The sequence below is a fragment of the Sinohyriopsis cumingii genome, unplaced genomic scaffold (genome assembly GCF_028554795.1).
Source record: "Sinohyriopsis cumingii isolate HCF-2022 unplaced genomic scaffold, ASM2855479v2 utg004354l, whole genome shotgun sequence".
In the NCBI taxonomy this organism is placed as follows: Eukaryota; Metazoa; Mollusca; class Bivalvia; order Unionida; family Unionidae; genus Sinohyriopsis; species Sinohyriopsis cumingii.
In genome coordinates, this window is record NW_028316728.1 from 23,554 (window position 1) to 40,172 (window position 16,619).

General features: G+C 40.2%; 6 non-coding genes across 6 annotated transcripts; all 6 read left to right on the forward strand.

Annotated features, from left to right (window-relative positions):
- LOC149769206 (U6 spliceosomal RNA) lies at window positions 1–107 on the forward strand. Its single transcript, XR_016419350.1, has one exon. It is a non-coding gene; the product is annotated as a U6 spliceosomal RNA (small nuclear RNA).
- Window positions 108–3,132: 3,025 nt separating this feature from the next.
- On the forward strand, window positions 3,133–3,239 carry LOC149769207 (U6 spliceosomal RNA). The gene has a single exon (XR_016419351.1). It is a non-coding gene; the product is annotated as a U6 spliceosomal RNA (small nuclear RNA).
- A 3,025-nt stretch (window positions 3,240–6,264) lies between these two features.
- LOC149769208 (U6 spliceosomal RNA) lies at window positions 6,265–6,371 on the forward strand. Its single transcript, XR_016419352.1, has one exon. It is a non-coding gene; the product is annotated as a U6 spliceosomal RNA (small nuclear RNA).
- Window positions 6,372–9,397: 3,026 nt separating this feature from the next.
- On the forward strand, window positions 9,398–9,504 carry LOC149769209 (U6 spliceosomal RNA). The gene has a single exon (XR_016419353.1). It is a non-coding gene; the product is annotated as a U6 spliceosomal RNA (small nuclear RNA).
- A 3,025-nt stretch (window positions 9,505–12,529) lies between these two features.
- On the forward strand, window positions 12,530–12,635 carry LOC149769210 (U6 spliceosomal RNA). The gene has a single exon (XR_016419355.1). It is a non-coding gene; the product is annotated as a U6 spliceosomal RNA (small nuclear RNA).
- A 3,024-nt stretch (window positions 12,636–15,659) lies between these two features.
- LOC149769211 (U6 spliceosomal RNA) lies at window positions 15,660–15,766 on the forward strand. Its single transcript, XR_016419354.1, has one exon. It is a non-coding gene; the product is annotated as a U6 spliceosomal RNA (small nuclear RNA).
- Window positions 15,767–16,619: the final 853 nt, after the last annotated feature.

The window sequence follows — 16,619 nt, forward strand, 5'->3', positions numbered from 1 at the left end:
GTACTTGCTTCGGCAGTACATATACTAAAATTGGAACGATACAGAGAAGATTAGCATGGCCCCTGCGCAAGGATGACACGCAAATTCGTGAAGCGTTCCATATTTTTAATTTCATTATCAAAATTCACGAAACAGTATGGAACGTGTAAGTTTCATATTAATTTCGACTTGATCATATTGTAATAAATTTGGAGTATGCGCTTTGGTTATAGCGCCCCGTTTTAAGGAATTCTTAGATTTGTGTGATTACTTGTCTGATAATTGGAATTCGGTGCAATATAAATATTCCTTTGCCCGAAATAATTGGCCAATCACTAGGAGCAAACTTCGCGGAGTAAAGTGTTAGTGAGTCTCCATAATGCCATGGTTCACTAGTAGTGAATTGCGACCAAAACCGAATGAATGTCCCTGGAGTAAAATAGTACATATTGAAATCTAGTGGTATACATTGGTAGCGTGACTGCAAGGACAGCACTTACGGTATTAAACCGGTAAATTACACAAGGGCATAAATAAAAAGGGACTTGGCAGAGACCGTTTATGTCGCCATGCGGGCGAATATGGTGCAGTTATATCGGCGAAATGTGCCTGGAAAGCATACATTGACTGGCCTAAGGTGGCGGAGTTAAAATAGTTCCCATTGTTAGGGAGTACTCATATATGTTCTAAGGCGTGAACGGTTGGTGGTGCGGAAACATAATGAAGCCAAAACACGCAGATGTACGGTTGATAGATAGTTGACAGTTTGGTTTATCCGTGGTCTTGCATTAATTAGAGGAAAATTTAGGTATAGAATGGACACGTCGGGCTTTCTGATTTACAACTGAGGTTGTATGGAAGTCTTTGGAAAGTCGGGGAAACTTATGACTTCTAGCGAGAATCGCGCCAGGGTTTGACAACCGCTCGGTCAAGTAAATACCCGTGTGCGTGTAACAGTATATATTTGGCAGGTTGTGAGCTCTGTGGTCTTGCATTGATTAAAGTAAAATGTATGCATATAATGGACACGTTGGGCTTTATAATTTACAACTGAAGTTGTATGGAAGTCTTTGTAAATTTGGGGTAAACTTATGACTTCTATCGGGTATCACGCTAGTGTCTGACACCGCTCGGTCAAGTAATGACCCCTGGCTTGTAATATATTCTGCATTTCAATTTAGCGTAAATGTGTTCTTGATTATGTTACTTTGCCGTATAGAACAATTAAAAAAATTTAAATCCAGCGATGTTCGGGAGAAGAGAAATATCCCCAACTCACAACGCATACGGTTGAAATGTATTTCAAAGAAAATAAGTACCAGTAAGGTTTTGTTTTTTTTTTTTTTTTTGTCTTTTTTTTTTTTTTTTTTTTTGTTGCTGTTGTTGTGAGGGAGGGGTATTTTGAGACAATATACAAAGAAATTTCAGTCACAGCACATTAACGTAACACAGAAATATGCCAATATTCTCTCACTGAGCATGTTGCCTATGTAAGCAACTACACCATACACCAATCGTTTTCTTATAAGTTCATAATATCTGTAGAGCGCCCCCTAAATAGAAGTGACGTGTTTTCAAAAACACCGAAACTTACAACGTTTAGCTGCCACTCGACTTTTTCCAACATGAACTGGTCCCCATCTTCGCTAGCCAAGGTTCCGATATGTTAACCCAATTTACACCTTGGCGGATCGAGCAGATATATTAGTGCTTTGTCCTAGGGACATTTACTGGATTTCGTGAGTTGCCTCCCTTGGGATGTAATGCCAACTAATCAATAGCGTGTAACCGTGGTACATTGTAGATGGGCCGAAAAGGGTGGAGGCAATTTACTTCAAAAGGATTCTTTGGAAGTTTAACATCGAAGGTATGACAACGTACCAAAGAAAAGCCATTACAGGTGTATTTGAGTGATGTGTATTTGTACAAGCACAGACCGACAGTGTTCAACTGCGTATGTATGGGTCGATTTAAGTTGTGTGCTCCTCTTGTCTCGATCATCTAGGAACAGGTTCAAACTTGAACAATTTAGGTTTGGTAGGATGCGGTGGTTTTCCTCTGCATGCAATTAAATTCACACGCCCAAAGCACACAAATGCCTGCTCCATCCGCCAAGGTGTAGATAGGCTTAAGATATGGAAACCTTGGCTAGCGAAGATGACTGGTCGCCTATAGTAATTTTACGTAAAATGACACATATTGGTGGTAGCTTCATAGCGGCCGTGAACCAGGTTAGATCAACCGAGCGGATGCGAATCAACGAACTACTTGTTTTTATTTGCAGCTTCTCAGTCACTGCAGTCTCATGTGAATGAGATCTCCACTGTCCTACGTGAAGCTCTGAAAGCGACCGCTTAGGGGCCATGTTCTGGAGACCTTTGAATTAGCCAAGGGAAATGCCGCTTTCATACAATTTCAAAAAGTAAACCAAATCGTTGGGAACACATTGATGAGCTTCTGCCGTACTAATCAGTCTCCCAAACGCCAAGGTAAAAGCCTTCATCTGATTGGCTGATAAAATTAGCGATTATGCTAATAACGTATGTCACCGGAACATGACCCCTAAGCGGTTCTTCTCAGAGCTTCACGTGGGCCAGTGGAGATATAATTGTAATCAAATTGCGGTCACTGCGCAGTTGGAGTGGCCTCGACTTTTTCTGTCACGAAAGTACGCTTCAGATGTATGCCGGCGCAGTAAAATCACACATTTTGTTATGCCTAAATGTCTCCGCAAGAAAAGAAACATATTCTATTCGGACTACCTAGATAACGGCATATGGCGCAGAATGCATCTAGACGAAGAACCATTAATGTAAGTGGAGAATAAAGAGATCTACGTTTTGGTCAACTTAACGACCGTGTTTGAATGTTTAAAATATTGTAAATGATTCTTTTGTTCGTGTGGTTTCAAATTAGGCTATATGGCAAATGAAACTCATGCTAGCAACGTAATTTTAATAAGGTTTTTATGTGTATGTTTATTTTATTTTTGACATCCTGGAATATTTCCCCACCGGCAATAAAGGAAGTTAACTGCTCCAACGTTTTGCAACGTTTTCCCGCTGTGCACGGTTATGCAAATGTACATGTACCTCTCCTTTAAATGTTACGTGAAAATGCATTTAATAAGGAAATTAACAGGTATGGTATATCGTACTTGCTTCGGCAGTACATATACTAAAATTGGAACGATACAGAGAAGATTAGCATGGCCCCTGCGCAAGGATGACACGCAAATTCGTGAAGCGTTCCATATTTTTAATTTCATTATCAAAATTCACGAAACAGTATGGAACGTGTAAGTTTCATATTAATTTCGACTTGATCATATTGTAATAAATTTGGAGTATGCGCTTTGGTTATAGCGCCCCGTTTTAAGGAATTCTTAGATTTGTGTGATTACTTGTCTGATAATTGGAATTCGGTGCAATATAAATATTCCTTTGCCCGAAATAATTGGCCAATCACTAGGAGCAAACTTCGCGGAGTAAAGTGTTAGTGAGTCTCCATAATGCCATGGTTCACTAGTAGTGAATTGCGACCAAAACCGAATGAATGTCCCTGGAGTAAAATAGTACATATTGAAATCTAGTGGTATACATTGGTAGCGTGACTGCAAGGACAGCACTTACGGTATTAAACCGGTAAATTACACAAGGGCATAAATAAAAAGGGACTTGGCAGAGACCGTTTATGTCGCCATGCGGGCGAATATGGTGCAGTTATATCGGCGAAATGTGCCTGGAAAGCATACATTGACTGGCCTAAGGTGGCGGAGTTAAAATAGTTCCCATTGTTAGGGAGTACTCATATATGTTCTAAGGCGTGAACGGTTGGTGGTGCGGAAACATAATGAAGCCAAAACACGCAGATGTACGGTTGATAGATAGTTGACAGTTTGGTTTATCCGTGGTCTTGCATTAATTAGAGGAAAATTTAGGTATAGAATGGACACGTCGGGCTTTCTGATTTACAACTGAGGTTGTATGGAAGTCTTTGGAAAGTCGGGGAAACTTATGACTTCTAGCGAGAATCGCGCCAGGGTTTGACAACCGCTCGGTCAAGTAAATACCCGTGTGCGTGTAACAGTATATATTTGGCAGGTTGTGAGCTCTGTGGTCTTGCATTGATTAAAGTAAAATGTATGCATATAATGGACACGTTGGGCTTTATAATTTACAACTGAAGTTGTATGGAAGTCTTTGTAAATTTGGGGTAAACTTATGACTTCTATCGGGTATCACGCTAGTGTCTGACACCGCTCGGTCAAGTAATGACCCCTGGCTTGTAATATATTCTGCATTTCAATTTAGCGTAAATGTGTTCTTGATTATGTTACTTTGCCGTATAGAACAATTAAAAAAATTTAAATCCAGCGATGTTCGGGAGAAGAGAAATATCCCCAACTCACAACGCATACGGTTGAAATGTATTTCAAAGAAAATAAGTACCAGTAAGGTTTTGTTTTTTTTTTTTTTTTTGTCTTTTTTTTTTTTTTTTTTTTTGTTGCTGTTGTTGTGAGGGAGGGGTATTTTGAGACAATATACAAAGAAATTTCAGTCACAGCACATTAACGTAACACAGAAATATGCCAATATTCTCTCACTGAGCATGTTGCCTATGTAAGCAACTACACCATACACCAATCGTTTTCTTATAAGTTCATAATATCTGTAGAGCGCCCCCTAAATAGAAGTGACGTGTTTTCAAAAACACCGAAACTTACAACGTTTAGCTGCCACTCGACTTTTTCCAACATGAACTGGTCCCCATCTTCGCTAGCCAAGGTTCCGATATGTTAACCCAATTTACACCTTGGCGGATCGAGCAGATATATTAGTGCTTTGTCCTAGGGACATTTACTGGATTTCGTGAGTTGCCTCCCTTGGGATGTAATGCCAACTAATCAATAGCGTGTAACCGTGGTACATTGTAGATGGGCCGAAAAGGGTGGAGGCAATTTACTTCAAAAGGATTCTTTGGAAGTTTAACATCGAAGGTATGACAACGTACCAAAGAAAAGCCATTACAGGTGTATTTGAGTGATGTGTATTTGTACAAGCACAGACCGACAGTGTTCAACTGCGTATGTATGGGTCGATTTAAGTTGTGTGCTCCTCTTGTCTCGATCATCTAGGAACAGGTTCAAACTTGAACAATTTAGGTTTGGTAGGATGCGGTGGTTTTCCTCTGCATGCAATTAAATTCACACGCCCAAAGCACACAAATGCCTGCTCCATCCGCCAAGGTGTAGATAGGCTTAAGATATGGAAACCTTGGCTAGCGAAGATGACTGGTCGCCTATAGTAATTTTACGTAAAATGACACATATTGGTGGTAGCTTCATAGCGGCCGTGAACCAGGTTAGATCAACCGAGCGGATGCGAATCAACGAACTACTTGTTTTTATTTGCAGCTTCTCAGTCACTGCAGTCTCATGTGAATGAGATCTCCACTGTCCTACGTGAAGCTCTGAAAGCGACCGCTTAGGGGCCATGTTCTGGAGACCTTTGAATTAGCCAAGGGAAATGCCGCTTTCATACAATTTCAAAAAGTAAACCAAATCGTTGGGAACACATTGATGAGCTTCTGCCGTACTAATCAGTCTCCCAAACGCCAAGGTAAAAGCCTTCATCTGATTGGCTGATAAAATTAGCGATTATGCTAATAACGTATGTCACCGGAACATGACCCCTAAGCGGTTCTTCTCAGAGCTTCACGTGGGCCAGTGGAGATATAATTGTAATCAAATTGCGGTCACTGCGCAGTTGGAGTGGCCTCGACTTTTTCTGTCACGAAAGTACGCTTCAGATGTATGCCGGCGCAGTAAAATCACACATTTTGTTATGCCTAAATGTCTCCGCAAGAAAAGAAACATATTCTATTCGGACTACCTAGATAACGGCATATGGCGCAGAATGCATCTAGACGAAGAACCATTAATGTAAGTGGAGAATAAAGAGATCTACGTTTTGGTCAACTTAACGACCGTGTTTGAATGTTTAAAATATTGTAAATGATTCTTTTGTTCGTGTGGTTTCAAATTAGGCTATATGGCAAATGAAACTCATGCTAGCAACGTAATTTTAATAAGGTTTTTATGTGTATGTTTATTTTATTTTTGACATCCTGGAATATTTCCCCACCGGCAATAAAGGAAGTTAACTGCTCCAACGTTTTGCAACGTTTTCCCGCTGTGCACGGTTATGCAAATGTACATGTACCTCTCCTTTAAATGTTACGTGAAAATGCATTTAATAAGGAAATTAACAGGTATGGTATATCGTACTTGCTTCGGCAGTACATATACTAAAATTGGAACGATACAGAGAAGATTAGCATGGCCCCTGCGCAAGGATGACACGCAAATTCGTGAAGCGTTCCATATTTTTAATTTCATTATCAAAATTCACGAAACAGTATGGAACGTGTAAGTTTCATATTAATTTCGACTTGATCATATTGTAATAAATTTGGAGTATGCGCTTTGGTTATAGCGCCCCGTTTTAAGGAATTCTTAGATTTGTGTGATTACTTGTCTGATAATTGGAATTCGGTGCAATATAAATATTCCTTTGCCCGAAATAATTGGCCAATCACTAGGAGCAAACTTCGCGGAGTAAAGTGTTAGTGAGTCTCCATAATGCCATGGTTCACTAGTAGTGAATTGCGACCAAAACCGAATGAATGTCCCTGGAGTAAAATAGTACATATTGAAATCTAGTGGTATACATTGGTAGCGTGACTGCAAGGACAGCACTTACGGTATTAAACCGGTAAATTACACAAGGGCATAAATAAAAAGGGACTTGGCAGAGACCGTTTATGTCGCCATGCGGGCGAATATGGTGCAGTTATATCGGCGAAATGTGCCTGGAAAGCATACATTGACTGGCCTAAGGTGGCGGAGTTAAAATAGTTCCCATTGTTAGGGAGTACTCATATATGTTCTAAGGCGTGAACGGTTGGTGGTGCGGAAACATAATGAAGCCAAAACACGCAGATGTACGGTTGATAGATAGTTGACAGTTTGGTTTATCCGTGGTCTTGCATTAATTAGAGGAAAATTTAGGTATAGAATGGACACGTCGGGCTTTCTGATTTACAACTGAGGTTGTATGGAAGTCTTTGGAAAGTCGGGGAAACTTATGACTTCTAGCGAGAATCGCGCCAGGGTTTGACAACCGCTCGGTCAAGTAAATACCCGTGTGCGTGTAACAGTATATATTTGGCAGGTTGTGAGCTCTGTGGTCTTGCATTGATTAAAGTAAAATGTATGCATATAATGGACACGTTGGGCTTTATAATTTACAACTGAAGTTGTATGGAAGTCTTTGTAAATTTGGGGTAAACTTATGACTTCTATCGGGTATCACGCTAGTGTCTGACACCGCTCGGTCAAGTAATGACCCCTGGCTTGTAATATATTCTGCATTTCAATTTAGCGTAAATGTGTTCTTGATTATGTTACTTTGCCGTATAGAACAATTAAAAAAATTTAAATCCAGCGATGTTCGGGAGAAGAGAAATATCCCCAACTCACAACGCATACGGTTGAAATGTATTTCAAAGAAAATAAGTACCAGTAAGGTTTTGTTTTTTTTTTTTTTTTTTGTCTTTTTTTTTTTTTTTTTTTTTGTTGCTGTTGTTGTGAGGGAGGGGTATTTTGAGACAATATACAAAGAAATTTCAGTCACAGCACATTAACGTAACACAGAAATATGCCAATATTCTCTCACTGAGCATGTTGCCTATGTAAGCAACTACACCATACACCAATCGTTTTCTTATAAGTTCATAATATCTGTAGAGCGCCCCCTAAATAGAAGTGACGTGTTTTCAAAAACACCGAAACTTACAACGTTTAGCTGCCACTCGACTTTTTCCAACATGAACTGGTCCCCATCTTCGCTAGCCAAGGTTCCGATATGTTAACCCAATTTACACCTTGGCGGATCGAGCAGATATATTAGTGCTTTGTCCTAGGGACATTTACTGGATTTCGTGAGTTGCCTCCCTTGGGATGTAATGCCAACTAATCAATAGCGTGTAACCGTGGTACATTGTAGATGGGCCGAAAAGGGTGGAGGCAATTTACTTCAAAAGGATTCTTTGGAAGTTTAACATCGAAGGTATGACAACGTACCAAAGAAAAGCCATTACAGGTGTATTTGAGTGATGTGTATTTGTACAAGCACAGACCGACAGTGTTCAACTGCGTATGTATGGGTCGATTTAAGTTGTGTGCTCCTCTTGTCTCGATCATCTAGGAACAGGTTCAAACTTGAACAATTTAGGTTTGGTAGGATGCGGTGGTTTTCCTCTGCATGCAATTAAATTCACACGCCCAAAGCACACAAATGCCTGCTCCATCCGCCAAGGTGTAGATAGGCTTAAGATATGGAAACCTTGGCTAGCGAAGATGACTGGTCGCCTATAGTAATTTTACGTAAAATGACACATATTGGTGGTAGCTTCATAGCGGCCGTGAACCAGGTTAGATCAACCGAGCGGATGCGAATCAACGAACTACTTGTTTTTATTTGCAGCTTCTCAGTCACTGCAGTCTCATGTGAATGAGATCTCCACTGTCCTACGTGAAGCTCTGAAAGCGACCGCTTAGGGGCCATGTTCTGGAGACCTTTGAATTAGCCAAGGGAAATGCCGCTTTCATACAATTTCAAAAAGTAAACCAAATCGTTGGGAACACATTGATGAGCTTCTGCCGTACTAATCAGTCTCCCAAACGCCAAGGTAAAAGCCTTCATCTGATTGGCTGATAAAATTAGCGATTATGCTAATAACGTATGTCACCGGAACATGACCCCTAAGCGGTTCTTCTCAGAGCTTCACGTGGGCCAGTGGAGATATAATTGTAATCAAATTGCGGTCACTGCGCAGTTGGAGTGGCCTCGACTTTTTCTGTCACGAAAGTACGCTTCAGATGTATGCCGGCGCAGTAAAATCACACATTTTGTTATGCCTAAATGTCTCCGCAAGAAAAGAAACATATTCTATTCGGACTACCTAGATAACGGCATATGGCGCAGAATGCATCTAGACGAAGAACCATTAATGTAAGTGGAGAATAAAGAGATCTACGTTTTGGTCAACTTAACGACCGTGTTTGAATGTTTAAAATATTGTAAATGATTCTTTTGTTCGTGTGGTTTCAAATTAGGCTATATGGCAAATGAAACTCATGCTAGCAACGTAATTTTAATAAGGTTTTTATGTGTATGTTTATTTTATTTTTGACATCCTGGAATATTTCCCCACCGGCAATAAAGGAAGTTAACTGCTCCAACGTTTTGCAACGTTTTCCCGCTGTGCACGGTTATGCAAATGTACATGTACCTCTCCTTTAAATGTTACGTGAAAATGCATTTAATAAGGAAATTAACAGGTATGGTATATCGTACTTGCTTCGGCAGTACATATACTAAAATTGGAACGATACAGAGAAGATTAGCATGGCCCCTGCGCAAGGATGACACGCAAATTCGTGAAGCGTTCCATATTTTTAATTTCATTATCAAAATTCACGAAACAGTATGGAACGTGTAAGTTTCATATTAATTTCGACTTGATCATATTGTAATAAATTTGGAGTATGCGCTTTGGTTATAGCGCCCCGTTTTAAGGAATTCTTAGATTTGTGTGATTACTTGTCTGATAATTGGAATTCGGTGCAATATAAATATTCCTTTGCCCGAAATAATTGGCCAATCACTAGGAGCAAACTTCGCGGAGTAAAGTGTTAGTGAGTCTCCATAATGCCATGGTTCACTAGTAGTGAATTGCGACCAAAACCGAATGAATGTCCCTGGAGTAAAATAGTACATATTGAAATCTAGTGGTATACATTGGTAGCGTGACTGCAAGGACAGCACTTACGGTATTAAACCGGTAAATTACACAAGGGCATAAATAAAAAGGGACTTGGCAGAGACCGTTTATGTCGCCATGCGGGCGAATATGGTGCAGTTATATCGGCGAAATGTGCCTGGAAAGCATACATTGACTGGCCTAAGGTGGCGGAGTTAAAATAGTTCCCATTGTTAGGGAGTACTCATATATGTTCTAAGGCGTGAACGGTTGGTGGTGCGGAAACATAATGAAGCCAAAACACGCAGATGTACGGTTGATAGATAGTTGACAGTTTGGTTTATCCGTGGTCTTGCATTAATTAGAGGAAAATTTAGGTATAGAATGGACACGTCGGGCTTTCTGATTTACAACTGAGGTTGTATGGAAGTCTTTGGAAAGTCGGGGAAACTTATGACTTCTAGCGAGAATCGCGCCAGGGTTTGACAACCGCTCGGTCAAGTAAATACCCGTGTGCGTGTAACAGTATATATTTGGCAGGTTGTGAGCTCTGTGGTCTTGCATTGATTAAAGTAAAATGTATGCATATAATGGACACGTTGGGCTTTATAATTTACAACTGAAGTTGTATGGAAGTCTTTGTAAATTTGGGGTAAACTTATGACTTCTATCGGGTATCACGCTAGTGTCTGACACCGCTCGGTCAAGTAATGACCCCTGGCTTGTAATATATTCTGCATTTCAATTTAGCGTAAATGTGTTCTTGATTATGTTACTTTGCCGTATAGAACAATTAAAAAAATTTAAATCCAGCGATGTTCGGGAGAAGAGAAATATCCCCAACTCACAACGCATACGGTTGAAATGTATTTCAAAGAAAATAAGTACCAGTAAGGTTTTGTTTTTTTTTTTTTTTTTGTCTTTTTTTTTTTTTTTTTTTTTTGTTGCTGTTGTTGTGAGGGAGGGGTATTTTGAGACAATATACAAAGAAATTTCAGTCACAGCACATTAACGTAACACAGAAATATGCCAATATTCTCTCACTGAGCATGTTGCCTATGTAAGCAACTACACCATACACCAATCGTTTTCTTATAAGTTCATAATATCTGTAGAGCGCCCCCTAAATAGAAGTGACGTGTTTTCAAAAACACCGAAACTTACAACGTTTAGCTGCCACTCGACTTTTTCCAACATGAACTGGTCCCCATCTTCGCTAGCCAAGGTTCCGATATGTTAACCCAATTTACACCTTGGCGGATCGAGCAGATATATTAGTGCTTTGTCCTAGGGACATTTACTGGATTTCGTGAGTTGCCTCCCTTGGGATGTAATGCCAACTAATCAATAGCGTGTAACCGTGGTACATTGTAGATGGCCGAAAAGGGTGGAGGCAATTTACTTCAAAAGGATTCTTTGGAAGTTTAACATCGAAGGTATGACAACGTACCAAAGAAAAGCCATTACAGGTGTATTTGAGTGATGTGTATTTGTACAAGCACAGACCGACAGTGTTCAACTGCGTATGTATGGGTCGATTTAAGTTGTGTGCTCCTCTTGTCTCGATCATCTAGGAACAGGTTCAAACTTGAACAATTTAGGTTTGGTAGGATGCGGTGGTTTTCCTCTGCATGCAATTAAATTCACACGCCCAAAGCACACAAATGCCTGCTCCATCCGCCAAGGTGTAGATAGGCTTAAGATATGGAAACCTTGGCTAGCGAAGATGACTGGTCGCCTATAGTAATTTTACGTAAAATGACACATATTTGGTGGTAGCTTCATAGCGGCCGTGAACCAGGTTAGATCAACCGAGCGGATGCGAATCAACGAACTACTTGTTTTTATTTGCAGCTTCTCAGTCACTGCAGTCTCATGTGAATGAGATCTCCACTGTCCTACGTGAAGCTCTGAAAGCGACCGCTTAGGGGCCATGTTCTGGAGACCTTTGAATTAGCCAAGGGAAATGCCGCTTTCATACAATTTCAAAAAGTAAACCAAATCGTTGGGAACACATTGATGAGCTTCTGCCGTACTAATCAGTCTCCCAAACGCCAAGGTAAAAGCCTTCATCTGATTGGCTGATAAAATTAGCGATTATGCTAATAACGTATGTCACCGGAACATGACCCCTAAGCGGTTCTTCTCAGAGCTTCACGTGGGCCAGTGGAGATATAATTGTAATCAAATTGCGGTCACTGCGCAGTTGGAGTGGCCTCGACTTTTTCTGTCACGAAAGTACGCTTCAGATGTATGCCGGCGCAGTAAAATCACACATTTTGTTATGCCTAAATGTCTCCGCAAGAAAAGAAACATATTCTATTCGGACTACCTAGATAACGGCATATGGCGCAGAATGCATCTAGACGAAGAACCATTAATGTAAGTGGAGAATAAAGAGATCTACGTTTTGGTCAACTTAACGACCGTGTTTGAATGTTTAAAATATTGTAAATGATTCTTTTGTTCGTGTGGTTTCAAATTAGGCTATATGGCAAATGAAACTCATGCTAGCAACGTAATTTTAATAAGGTTTTTATGTGTATGTTTATTTTATTTTTGACATCCTGAATATTTCCCCACCGGCAATAAAGGAAGTTAACTGCTCCAACGTTTTGCAACGTTTTCCCGCTGTGCACGGTTATGCAAATGTACATGTACCTCTCCTTTAAATGTTACGTGAAAATGCATTTAATAAGGAAATTAACAGGTATGGTATATCGTACTTGCTTCGGCAGTACATATACTAAAATTGGAACGATACAGAGAAGATTAGCATGGCCCTGCGCAAGGATGACACGCAAATTCGTGAAGCGTTCCATATTTTTAATTTCATTATCAAATTCACGAAACAGTATGGAACGTGTAAGTTTCATATTAATTTCGACTTGATCATATTGTAATAAATTTGGAGTATGCGCTTTGGTTATAGCGCCCCGTTTTAAGGAATTCTTAGATTTGTGTGATTACTTGTCTGATAATTGGAATTCGGTGCAATATAAATATTCCTTTGCCCGAAATAATTGGCCAATCACTAGGAGCAAACTTCGCGGAGTAAAGTGTTAGTGAGTCTCCATAATGCCATGGTTCACTAGTAGTGAATTGCGAACCAAAACCGAATGAATGTCCCTGGAGTAAAATAGTACATATTGAAATCTAGTGGTATACATTGGTAGCGTGACTGCAAGGACAGCACTTACGGTATTAAACCGGTAAATTACACAAGGGCATAAATAAAAAGGGACTTGGCAGAGACCGTTTATGTCGCCATGCGGGCGAATATGGTGCAGTTATATCGGCGAAATGTGCCTGGAAAGCATACATTGACTGGCCTAAGGTGGCGGAGTTAAAATAGTTCCCATTGTTAGGGAGTACTCATATATGTTCTAAGGCGTGAACGGTTGGTGTGCGGAAACATAATGAAGCCAAAACACGCAGATGTACGGTTGATAGATAGTTGACAGTTTGGTTTATCCGTGGTCTTGCATTAATTAGAGGAAAATTTAGGTATAGAATGGACCACGTCGGGCTTTCTGATTTACAACTGAGGTTGTATGGAAGTCTTTGGAAAGTCGGGGGAAACTTATGACTTCTAGCGAGAATCGCGCCAGGGTTTGACAACCGCTCGGTCAAGTAAATACCCGTGTGCGTGTAACAGTATATATTTGGCAGGTTGTGAGCTCTGTGGTCTTGCATTGATTAAAGTAAAATGTATGCATATAATGGACACGTTGGGCTTTATAATTTACAACTGAAGTTGTATGGAAGTCTTTGTAAATTTGGGTAAACTTATGACTTCTATCGGGTATCACGCTAGTGTCTGACACCGCTCGGTCAAGTAATGACCCCTGGCTTGTAATATATTCTGCATTTCAATTTAGCGTAAATGTGTTCTTGATTATGTTACTTTGCCGTATAGAACAATTAAAAAAATTTAAATCCAGCGATGTTCGGGAGAAGAGAAATATCCCCAACTCACAACGCATACGGTTGAAATGTATTTCAAAGAAAATAAGTACCAGTAAGGTTTTGTTTTTTTTTTTTTTTTGTCTTTTTTTTTTTTTTTTTTTTGTTGCTGTTGTTGTGAGGGAGGGGTATTTTGAGACAATATACAAAGAAATTTCAGTCACAGCACATTAACGTAACACAGAAATATGCCAATATTCTCTCACTGAGCATGTTGCCTATGTAAGCAACTACACCATACACCAATCGTTTTCTTATAAGTTCATAATATCTGTAGAGCGCCCCCTAAATAGAAGTGACGTGTTTTCAAAAACACCGAAACTTACAACGTTTAGCTGCCACTCGACTTTTTCCAACATGAACTGGTCCCCATCTTCGCTAGCCAAGGTTCCGATATGTTAACCCAATTTACACCTTGGCGGATCGAGCAGATATATTAGTGCTTTGTCCTAGGGACATTTACTGGATTTCGTGAGTTGCCTCCCTTGGGATGTAATGCCAACTAATCAATAGCGTGTAACCGTGGTACATTGTAGATGGGCCGAAAAGGGTGGAGGCAATTTACTTCAAAAGGATTCTTTGGAAGTTTAACATCGAAGGTATGACAACGTACCAAAGAAAAGCCATTACAGGTGTATTTGAGTGATGTGTATTTGTACAAGCACAGACCGACAGTGTTCAACTGCGTATGTATGGGTCGATTTAAGTTGTGTGCTCCTCTTGTCTCGATCATCTAGGAACAGGTTCAAACTTGAACAATTTAGGTTTGGTAGGATGCGGTGGTTTTTCCTCTGCATGCAATTAAATTCACACGCCCAAAGCACACAAATGCCTGCTCCATCCGCCAAGGTGTAGATAGGCTTAAGATATGGAAACCTTGGCTAGCGAAGATGACTGGTCGCCTATAGTAATTTTACGTAAAATGACACATATTGGTGGTAGCTTCATAGCGGCCGTGAACCAGGTTAGATCAACCGAGCGGATGCGAATCAACGAACTACTTGTTTTTATTTGCAGCTTCTCAGTCACTGCAGTCTCATGTGAATGAGATCTCCACTGTCCTACGTGAAGCTCTGAAAGCGACCGCTTAGGGGCCATGTTCTGGAGACCTTTGAATTAGCCAAGGGAAATGCCGCTTTCATACAATTTCAAAAAGTAAACCAAATCGTTGGGAACACATTGATGAGCTTCTGCCGTACTAATCAGTCTCCCAAACGCCAAGGTAAAAGCCTTCATCTGATTGGCTGATAAAATTAGCGATTATGCTAATAACGTATGTCACCGGAACATGACCCCTAAGCGGTTCTTCTCAGAGCTTCACGTGGGCCAGTGGAGATATAATTGTAATCAAATTGCGGTCACTGCGCAGTTGGAGTGGCCTCGACTTTTTCTGTCACGAAAGTACGCTTCAGATGTATGCCGGCGCAGTAAAATCACACATTTTGTTATGCCTAAATGTCTCCGCAAGAAAAGAAACATATTCTATTCGGACTACCTAGATAACGGCATATGGCGCAGAATGCATCTAGACGAAGAACCATTAATGTAAGTGGAGAATAAAGAGATCTACGTTTTGGTCAACTTAACGACCGTGTTTGAATGTTTAAAATATTGTAAATGATTCTTTTGTTCGTGTGGTTTCAAATTAGGCTATATGGCAAATGAAACTCATGCTAGCAACGTAATTTTAATAAGGTTTTTATGTGTATGTTTATTTTATTTTTGACATCCTGGAATATTTCCCCACCGGCAATAAAGGAAGTTAACTGCTCCAACGTTTTGCAACGTTTTCCCGCTGTGCACGGTTATGCAAATGTACATGTACCTCTCCTTTAAATGTTACGTGAAAATGCATTTAATAAGGAAATTAACAGGTATGGTATATCGTACTTGCTTCGGCAGTACATATACTAAAATTGGAACGATACAGAGAAGATTAGCATGGCCCCTGCGCAAGGATGACACGCAAATTCGTGAAGCGTTCCATATTTTTAATTTCATTATCAAAATTCACGAAACAGTATGGAACGTGTAAGTTTCATATTAATTTCGACTTGATCATATTGTAATAAATTTGGAGTATGCGCTTTGGTTATAGCGCCCCGTTTTAAGGAATTCTTAGATTTGTGTGATTACTTGTCTGATAATTGGAATTCGGTGCAATATAAATATTCCTTTGCCCGAAATAATTGGCCAATCACTAGGAGCAAACTTCGCGGAGTAAAGTGTTAGTGAGTCTCCATAATGCCATGGTTCACTAGTAGTGAATTGCGACCAAAACCGAATTGAATGTCCCTGGAGTAAAATAGTACATATTGAAATCTAGTGGTATACATTGGTAGCGTGACTGCAAGGACAAGCACTTACGGTATTAAACCGGTAAATTACACAAGGGCATAAATAAAAAGGGACTTGGCAGAGACCGTTTATGTCGCCATGCGGGCGAATATGGTGCAGTTATATCGGCGAAATGTGCCTGGAAAGCATACATTTGACTGGCCTAAGGTGGCGGAGTTAAAATAGTTCCCATTGTTAGGGAGTACTCATATATGTTCTAAGGCGTGAACGGTTGGTGGTGCGGAAACATAATGAAGCCAAAACACGCAGATGTACGGTTGATAGATAGTTGACAGTTTGGTTTTATCCGTGGTCTTGCATTAATTAGAGGAAAATTTAGGTATAGAATGGACACGTCGGGCTTTCTGATTTACAACTGAGGTTGTATGGAAGTCTTTGGAAAGTCGGGGAAACTTATGACTTCTAGCGAGAATCGCGCCAGGGTTTGACAACCGCTCGGTCAAGTAAATACCCGTGTGCGTGTAACAGTATATATTTGGCAGGTTGTG